Raw genomic sequence first — 9,638 nt, 5'->3', positions numbered from 1 at the left:
GCCTGTGAATGATGCGATGCCTCCAGCGGTGTGGGTAGGACGGAGCCCCGAGCTTTGGGTGGAGGTGTTGACAGCAGCAGTTCAGGTGCAGAAGGGATGGCAGTGGGCGTGGAAGTGATACTCGTGCTGGTGATGAGGTAGGGACAGGGCCCTGGTAATGTCTGAAAAGGCTAAGGTGGGTGCAGACGGCCGTGGTAGAGGTGATGGTTGTGAGACGGAAATGACAGTGGGGGGCAGGTGAGTGGAGACGCCCATGGTACGAAGCGATAGTGGTGGTGGTAGACTTCTGGTGCCCACCGTGTGAGGAAACTCCAGGCCCTTTCAGTCTAGCGGAGGTGTTTAGACCAGGCATAACTGCTTAATCCCTCCTCTCCCCTCCTTCTGAAGTGAGTCAACAACCACTGTCCTCAGGAGGTGTGCAGCCAGCAGGTGTCCCGGGTGTATTTGTCATCATTACAAAGTTCGTCTCAGCCCATCCTTCAGGAGCAGAGATTCTGCCCTCAGCATCCTCCACCCAGTCGTCGAGGGGAAAGGGCACCGGCAAGGAAGAGCCACGCGTTGTGACCAGCACTATGCACCTGTTATTATTTGGTCCTCAGCAAACTAGGTGGGGAGGGGTTGGCGCCTGCCAGTTACAGGACCAGAATCCAAACCAATCTGTGCTCTCTTTTCTAGGTTTTTTCTTTCTGATCTGTCAGATTTTCCCCCAACCACATAGAGCCACCAGGGGGGTGAAGTTGAGAGATGACAGCTCAGCTTGGGTCCTTCCTGTGATGCACCTGCTGACTCTTAGCTCAGCAATCTTCGCCATACCCTTGCCTCTCCTCCCTCCTGCACTGCCAAAGGGTCAGCCCTGGGTTCACATAGTCGGGTTTCCTTTTGTCACCAATATACTTACTGACTATCACAAATGCACACATTTGACTTCACATAAACACACTGATTGGATCATCACAGGGCCAAAGCTTTAAGTTTACAGTGTCATCCCCTAGATTTGGCCCCTTAGGAAAATGTACTGTGTGAGTGGGAAAGGCACAGGGTGAGCTGCCCACCAATGAGCCTGCCACCACACTGGGCACAGCCACATCCAAGCTCAAACCCCTCTCGTCGTGGCTCCTACTGGCTGCAGGACATTCTTTCTGCCCCAGCCTGGCAGGCCATGTCCTCGCAGGGCTTAATCTCACTTTGCACACAAGCTGTTCTGTTCTGCTCCTGTGATCCAGGGTCATTAAGTGCTCCTGTTCTCATCCTGGTCCAGCATTTTCCTTCCTTCTTGTATTTGCATGTACTGTCTCTCTGGCCTTCTGCACACCTGCACACTCTCTCTGTTCTGTAAGGCCCAGGTCAGGAGTGAAGCCATTCAGGCAGTTGGTGGCCCCTTCTCTGGGCCCTGCATCCTTAGTACCCTGACAAGAAGCCATAGCAAGGTGTACATGAAAAGGAAGTGAATGGAGCTGCCTCTGGGACTGGAGGTGGGGAGGGGCTTCTGATGCCCACTGGGTCCTTTCCCTGGGTTCCCCTTCCTCCTGGTAGGGCAGCTGCAGGCCACGCAGGGTCTGAAGCAAAGTGCAGGCTGGCCCCAGTGCTGTCACTCACATCTGTACTGTGCAGCTCTCTCAGAGTGGAGAGCTGTTTACATTCTGTTACATTCAGCTTCCTTGCCCCAAGCTCCCCTCCCACTCCTGTTCTTTCCTTGCTCTTGAAGAATTTGGGGCTGAAGGCATAACTTCTAATGTTCTATAGTACAATAAGATAGCTATCGGGCCAGGGATTTAGCTCAGTCGTTCTGCTGCCTGCCTCACAAGCTGAGAGTCCAGAGTTCGATCCCTGGTACCAAAACAAAACAAAACAATAAGGTAGCTATCATTGACAACAGTTAATTGTATATTTCAAAATAGCTGGTTAGAGGGACTTTGAATGTGTCCAACATAAAGAAATGATAAATGTCTGAAGCAATAGATATGCCAGATCGCTCCAGTCTGATCAGTACACATTCTATACATGTATCGGAGTGGCTCAGTGTGCCCCATAAATATGTAGAATTACTATGTGTCAAGTAAAATTTAAAAAATATGTAATATATTTATAATAATAGATTTAAAAGTATATGAGAACCAGGTGTAGTGGCACATACTGTTACTCTCTAGAGGCTGAGGCAGGAAGATCACTGTGAATTCAGGCCAACCTGAGCTACATAGTGAGTTCAAGGGCAGCCTGAACTACAAAGTGAGATCCTTTCTCAAAAAATTTAATGAATTGAAAAGTACTTGAGGAATGAACTGGGAGTGGTGGTGCACACCTGTAAACCTAGCACTCTGGGAGGCAGAGGCAGAAGCATCACAAATTTGAGCCCAGCCTGAACAACTAGTCACTCAGTGAAACTCTGACTCAAAAATAGAAATAAAAATAAAAAATGCTGGGGAATATAACTTAGTAAAAAGAACCTATGTTCAAGCTGGGTGTGATGGCAAATGTCTGTAATTCCAGTGCTTGGGCGGCTGAGGTAGGAGGAGCACCATGAGTTCAAGCCCAGGCTGGGCAACATAGTGAGCTCCAGATGTCCTCTGGTCCTACCTGGACCAATAAGTGTTGGCGCCACCAGTTCAGCAGCAAGGAGATTTTGGTCACTCCTCTGGCCAGGGCTCTGAGATGTCTCCGAATGTGGAGCTACTGGAAGTGAGGATCCCAGCTTGCCCAGGCATCGGGGACGCCCGAGCCAGAGGCACTCCCTTCTCACCCACTCAGCCCCGCCCCTGCAGGTCACTGTACACTGTACTTCTGCTTTCTCTTGTTTCCTGTCCCCAGATAGGAATGACATTCAGGTAATATTCTGAGAATGCCAAGGCTCAGAGATGCTCAGAGAGAGACGCCCAAGGGCAAGGGGCAGAAGGTCAGACCCAGACCTGTGACAGATCCAGGGGACCCTGGGGAAGACTCGGTCCCCTGGGCTGCTTTGTCCTGGGAACAGATGTGAATGAAATCCCTCCGAGTTCAGGGGCAGCATTTCACCTCCTCACTATGCACCCCTGGGCCAGCCCATTTCTGGGCCCGTTTCCCCTGCTGAGAAAATGAGGCAAGGAAGAAGCCAGAGAACCTCAGTGCTCACTGAGCACTGAGCCCTGTGCCTCATGTCAACCTCAGAAGAAGTCCCTGACTTAGGGACAAAGCTCTTGGTTGAGTCTTCCCCTCAGGCTCAGGGCCCAGTCAGTAGTTGGTCCCTGCTTGACACTTCTGTGTCCTGGCAGAGATGGCACTGGAATACGTCACTGAGCCTGGGAGGGTGACAGCACCCAGCTCAGCCTGCTGCAGGGACTCTGCAGCTTCTCACCACACTTTGAAGAAATGAGGACCACAAGAAGCAGCCCAGGCCGAGTCAAGGCAAAAGCTCAGACCCAAGCCCAGCACCTGGCCTTTACTCCTCAAGCTCTGAGGCCCCTTGGGCTCAGCCACCTGGCCTCACCCTCAAGGGTGAGACTCAGATCCGCTAATTCACTTCCCTGGGCACCCCACCAACTCTCCAACCTGTAACAACTCCTCAGTGGGTCCAAATTACCCAAGGACTTGGAAGGGAGGGGACAAGGCCCCCAGAACCCTGGGAAGAGGTTATTATCCCCGCTTTCCGGAAGAGATCTCGCAGCTGGATGGGACTCAACCCCAAGTCCATCTAGCCCCCGCCACAGCTGGCTCTATGCACTGGGCATTTCCCCCCAGCGAGGGGGGTCATTACAGATTCCCAAGTTTACCATGGCCCTAAGGACCTTGCCTTACCCCTGGCCAGGAGCTCCGGGAGCTGGTGCCGCAGCTAAGCTAGGCAGTCCGGACCAGTGTGCCCCACAGGGGCTGATGGCAATGGGCACTGCAGGCACAGTCAGGCACTGTATGAGGCCGGCAGCAGCCCTACAAAGGCAGACTTTGGCACCGTCTCCGCCTCTTCTGAACAATCATTAACTCTACCAGAACCACACCTCCCGCCAAGGGGCTGAATCTTCAGGAGGAGCCACAGCTGAGGGTGGGGCAGGAGGGAGACCAAGGGGCAGGGCTCACGGGGCTCCTGGGACCTGAGGCCAGGCCACAGGAGAAGGGGCCTGGATACCTAGAGGTCCTGGGAATAAGGTACAGCTGAGTGGCAGACCATAGATGGGAAAGGTGGCGCGGAGGGGAGTCCCAGGCCTCTGTGCCCTCCCTGCCTCAGGAGTCTTCAGTGATAGGGCAACCGTCTGGGTGACTGAGGATAGGTCAGGGAAGGACCAGTAAAAGGGTGTGACAATCAAACACAGAGACTTCAGGACACCCCAAAAGGTTCAGGCAGAGGAGTGAGGGCGCCCTGGCTTGAGTGAAGCCCTCCCTCACCTGCTGGTATTTGTCCCCTCCACGGAGGGCCTCAAAGGGCAGCCACTCTCCAGGGCTTTATCCCCCCAGGCTGGCTTCAACAGTGTGCCGATGCCAGTGTCCTCCCAGGGGGGACCTTCTCATCCATCCTTGAGGTCCAGCCATCCTCAAGCCACACAGGAAGCAGGGGGCCCAAGTACAAGATCACCAGCCTCGTATCCTGCCTTCTTCTAGACAGTGGGGTGTTGAGCCCCTTGGTGTCCAAAGGGAGACTGTCTTGTGGACAAGCAGGTGCTCAGTGAGCCCCAGATCTTCCCGCAGAGATCAGAGAGGCAAATCCTGGAAGTTGCATTTCATGACCCAGGAAAGTCCCGGTGAGGGCTGCCCTGTGCCTCCCTCACTGAGTGCCAACCTACTGTGCGCTGTACCTTGTGTGCTCTCTGACGTTTGAGGTCACCGGAGAGGCAGAGTGTCATCAGCATGTCCCTTACACAACAAGGCTCGGAGAGGGGAAGTGACCGTGCCACACCCCCGAGAGCACAGAGCTGAGTGTCATTCTAACACAGGGCCCGGACTCTATCATATGGGGAGGATGGGGGAGCAGCCAACAGGTCCTTCTCACTCGCCTGGGCCCTTCCCTTGGCTTCCCCTGCTGGAGTCTTCCTTCTCACCTCACTCCCTGTGTTCCCTGCCCACCCAATAGAAACTGTCTCTGTCTCCTGGCATTGGGCCAGGATGTTTCAGATGCCAGCGGCCCTTCCTCGGGTACCAACACGCGGGTTCCCCTTTGGGAGCCTCTCCACTCTCCGCACTCCAAACTGGGGCTGTTGTGAAGCCTGGCCAATCAGATCACTATTTCTTCCTGGCCACAGCAATTGGATCTGGTTTAGGCATGTGACAAAGCTGGGCCAGTAAGAACCAATGTTTCTGGACCTGGTATTTAGCTCAGTGACACCATGCCTGCCTTGCAAGCCCAAGGTCTTGAGTTCAGTCCCTGGTGCCAAAAAAAGAAAAAAGAAAAAGAAAAAAAGAACCAATGGGTCTCAAAGGCCTTTTGTTAGAATGATTTCGAACAAAAACTTCCTGGCTGGTGGGATTTCTAAGAAAGTGACTCTGGGCCTTCCAACAATCTGACTGATAATCTAAGATTAAGTAAAACAGAGCTAAGAAATGGACACATGGATTTCTTGAGACTTTGTCTGAGCCTCTGGAGGAAACCATGCCTGATGTTATCCACTACCAGATTTTTTTTTTTCCCTTTCTGACACAGGGGCCCACTAAGTTGCTAAGATGCCCAGGCTGGGCTCAAACTTTGGATCCTCCTGCCTAAGCCTCTCAGAGTGCTGGGATTACAAGTGTGCACTCCCCAACCCCAGCTCCAGATTCTTCAGTTACTAAACCAATACATTGTCTCTCTGCCAAACCTTTTTTAAATTGGTTTCTGCTCAGATTGCTGTCCCCCCAGGGCAGGAAGCCTCCACCCCACTCAGATGAAAGGAAGGGGCACAGACAGTTAAAGTGAGAGAGGCCAGAGTTTGAATGCGTTTCAGCTGTCTCTCCAATTTTAAGCCTCCTGGAGTCTCTGTTCCTCCCTGTAGCATGATATCAGACATCTCTATTTGTAACTGAAAGAAAATTAACACTGTATTACCTAATGTGTGGCATTCTTATGAAGATAAAATCAGATCATCAAAGTCAGGCACAGTGGCTCTTGACTGTTTTGGGAGGCTGAGGCAGGAGGATCGCTGAGAGTTTGAGGCCAGCCTGTTACACAGTGAATTCAAAACCAGCCTGCACTAGTCTGACCCTGTCTTAAAAAACCTATTCTCCCACGTCCAAAAATAAAAACATAAAATAACAGCACTGCTGGCTTGAGGTTTGGGGTGCATCATGGACTCACCCACACATTCACTTGGATTCCCCAGCATGGAGTCCACAACTTTCCTAAGGTGCTTGCCCTCTGTGTCCAAACCAAGGGAGGCCTGCTCCTCAGGAGTGGGTGCCACACCTTACTCTCACTCAGTGCTTAAGTGAGGTAGTTACTGTAGCCAGGCTTTTTAACAGGATAGTTCATTCCCCACCTCAATTTTACAAATTTCATGAGGCAAAGACATCCGGTTGAGAGGAAAACATGAGAAAAACAAGAGGAACATCAGCTTGAGGAGAGTCTACAAATAGTTGAAGGTCTGGGTAAAAGAAATGGGCCCTAAATTAGGCTCTGAGCTTCCCAGCAGACAAAACAAAAAAGGAAATAGGAGCCATCCATCCAGCATCTATCCATTTAAGAACATGTCACCAGGCGTGGTGGCACATAACACTAATCCCAGCACTCTGGAAACTGAGGCAGGAGGATCACAGTGAGTTTGAGGCCAGTTGGAGCTACATAGTGAGTTCAAGGCCAGCCTCAATTACACAGCCAGACTCTGTCTCTAAATAAATAAATAAAAATAAACGTGTCTACAGCCAAGCTCTGGGGGTGTCAAAGCAATGTCAAATTTTCATAACGAAGATGTGTTTCCTGAGAGGCACTCCTCAAGGAAAGGATGCCACAAAAGCCAGATAGCACTTGACATGACTGAAAGCATGGCAGTTCAAGTCCAGGATCAGATTGCGGAGTTCAAAGTTGGCAGGACAAATTCCATAACCTCTCTGAGCCATTTCCTCACCTGTTAATTGTGGGCAATGTGTGATACCTGCTTCAGAAGGGGTGGTGAAGATGAGAGGGAGTCAAGTATTTCATGTGCCAAGCATGGCGCCTCTCACAGAGTTAATGTCTCAGTGGGTGTTACTTTTGGTTGTGGTGTGCTGGTGGACATGTGTAGCGGGGGCCTGTAATCTGAGCATTTAGGATGCTGAGGAAAGAGAACTGCCCCCAGTTCAAGAGTAGACTAGGCTACACAGTGAGACCTTGTCTCAAAACAAACACAAGCAGAAAACAAATATTTACTTACATAATTATTAGAAATATTATTTAATTCTTCCACCAACTCCAGGGCTGATTTAATCCCCTTCTACAGATGAGGGGCCTGACAAATTATGTCATTACCCAAAGCCAGATGTCAGGAGGCGGCAGAAACAGGACAGTAATACATAGATGCACAACCATTCTTGCTCCTGGTGTCAGATTCCTCTCTGGAAGAAGTAGGCAGACTATGGCTAGTGCCTTGACAGGCAGGAGGAGAGGCAGGCACCCCACCTAAGGCTCCAGGCTCCAGGCTCCATTTCTGCCTTAAACAAAGTGAGGCAGCCTGTTCTATCTGCCCAGCCCTAGACAGGGCAGACCAAGACCCAAGTCCCTGCCTTTTGTCTTTGCTATTACGGCTGGGGCTACAACTCTGAGACACTGCTCTGGCTTCCACAAGGTTATGAGTGATAACCGCTAGACCTTTAGACAGCCTCTAGCTAAGCCGAATGCAGCCAGATCCTGCCCTGCCCATCTCAAGGGGCACCTGTCCACCATTCGCAAGGTATCTTGGGAAGCTGATTAGGCTCTGGTCTGTGATGACCAGGTCTGAGTAACAAGTCCAGGTCCAGGGTCAGTTTCAGGGAGCAGCAGGTAGAAAGCAAGGCTAAGAACCCAGGATGACCGGAGTCCTAATGCCAGCCACATAAATTATTAGCTAGAGGCTTGGGATGACAACTTCAGCCTTGTTGTCCTTGTCTGCAAAATGGTATACCAGCAGACACCAACTCAGATTTGTTATGATTAATCAGATCACACATGAAAGTACTCAGCACAGGGCAAGCAACAGAGCTATGTGCATATGGGAACAATTTAGATACACTTCAGGGTTCATCCATAGCCATATGTGTCTTTTTAAAAAGTGTTTTTGGGCCGGGGATTTAGCTCAGTGGTTCAGTGGCCTGCCTTGCAAGCACAAGGACCCGAGTTCAATCCCCAGTACCAAAAAAAACCAAAAAAAAGTTTTTAACAGAAATATTTTTCATCACTCATCTTTGCTATGTGCACCCATTATGAGCTCAGAAATTGATCAAGTTGAAATTAATTACTAGCTTGCCCAGTCTAGCTGTGAAGCTGGGTCTCTCTCTCCCTCTCCTCTCAGTAGCTACTTTTTCCACAACATGGAAATATCCGCTCACCTCCACCCAGTGTAGGCCTCAGAGGCAACTTTGAGAACTTGGGGCTGATGGTGATTTTTGGTGTGAATGCATCCCTTCAATCCCTTCCCAACTTCCCAGTTATTGCTAGATGCTGCAATCTGGAGGGTAGAGTACCTATAGCTGCTTTACTTACCAGTTCCAGAACAGCCTTCACTGGTGTCAGATTTACAGTGAAGGGACCTAGATGGCACACATTCCCTTTAAAGCACTTTGTTCTACCAACAATTGGGAGCTTTAACTAAATCACCACTACCTAATTAGCTCTCTGAAGAGGAGCCCAGTATTGGGTGAGAAAGGGAGGGCCCTGGGGCAGCGTCTGGCAAACGCAGTCTGCGGGATCTACAACTACCAGCAGGCACAACACACACAACCAAGCACAGCACACTGGGAGTTGTAGTGCTCACTGGCCTGATTGCCTCTGGGGCTAGGAGTGCCTAGCCTGAGCAGGTGTGTGCCAGCTCAGGTCTAGGCCTGCCCTGGCGATGCACATGCAGGAAATGTGGGCAGGGAGGAGCTATCCCTCCCGATGTCTACTCCTGTTGTCACTGGAGTCTCGCGGTGGAAACGGGGAATCCTGATTTATTGTGCCTGTTCTTTGTATATCTTTCCACGTTCCAAGACTGCAGAAAGGGCACAAACTCTTCAGGAAGCGAATACTCTGTGAAAGGCAACGAAACCGTACTATTTCCCCTATTTCACAGGATGGAAATGGAATCAGTCCTCATCCAAGGTCACCAGGCAGCGAAGAAGTAGGTGGGTGGCTGGCATACTAGGCCCTGGGCGCCCGGCCTTTCGCGCCCTTAGCAGTCTAACGCCGAATGGGCGTGGCCGGATGACGCCCACCCATTTCCACCGCCTACCCCTGGACGCTCATGGTGCAGTCCAGGCAGTTCCATTCGCGCGGGAGCGGGGTAGGAGGGGAGAAGCTGCGCTGCCGGTTTGGGCCACCCCCGCGCGAGCGCCCGGGTGGTGAGGTCCACGGACGCGGCCTTTCGCGCCCTTAGCAGTCTAACGCCGAATGGGCGTGGCCGGATGACGCCCACCCATTTCCACCGCCTACCCCTGGACGCTCATGGTGCAGTCCAGGCAGTTCCATTCGCGCGGGAGCGGGGTAGGAGGGGAGAAGCTGCGCTGCCGGTTTGGGCCACCCCCGCGCGAGCGCCCGGGTGGTGAGGTCCACGGACGCG

The 9,638-nt window shown here is 51.7% G+C and overlaps 1 protein-coding gene across 2 annotated transcripts in view; it reads right to left on the bottom strand.

Moving 5' to 3' along the window:
- Positions 1-3,903, bottom strand: part of Cdhr2 (cadherin related family member 2) — a 40,968-nt gene extending 37,065 nt beyond the window's left edge. For both annotated transcript variants that reach the window (XM_010622111.1, XM_033761649.1), the window contains exon 1: positions 3,769-3,903. The gene's annotated coding sequence lies outside the window, so the exon portion shown is untranslated. The remainder of the gene's footprint in view (positions 1-3,768) is intronic.
- Between the last annotated feature and the right edge of the window lie 5,735 nt (positions 3,904-9,638).

The sequence above is a fragment of the Fukomys damarensis genome, unplaced genomic scaffold (assembly GCF_012274545.1).
Source record: "Fukomys damarensis isolate Sample0158 unplaced genomic scaffold, DMR_v1.0_HiC HiC_scaffold_9, whole genome shotgun sequence".
NCBI classification, from domain to species: domain Eukaryota; kingdom Metazoa; phylum Chordata; class Mammalia; order Rodentia; family Bathyergidae; genus Fukomys; species Fukomys damarensis.
This window is presented reverse-complemented; position numbering and strand designations above follow the sequence as displayed.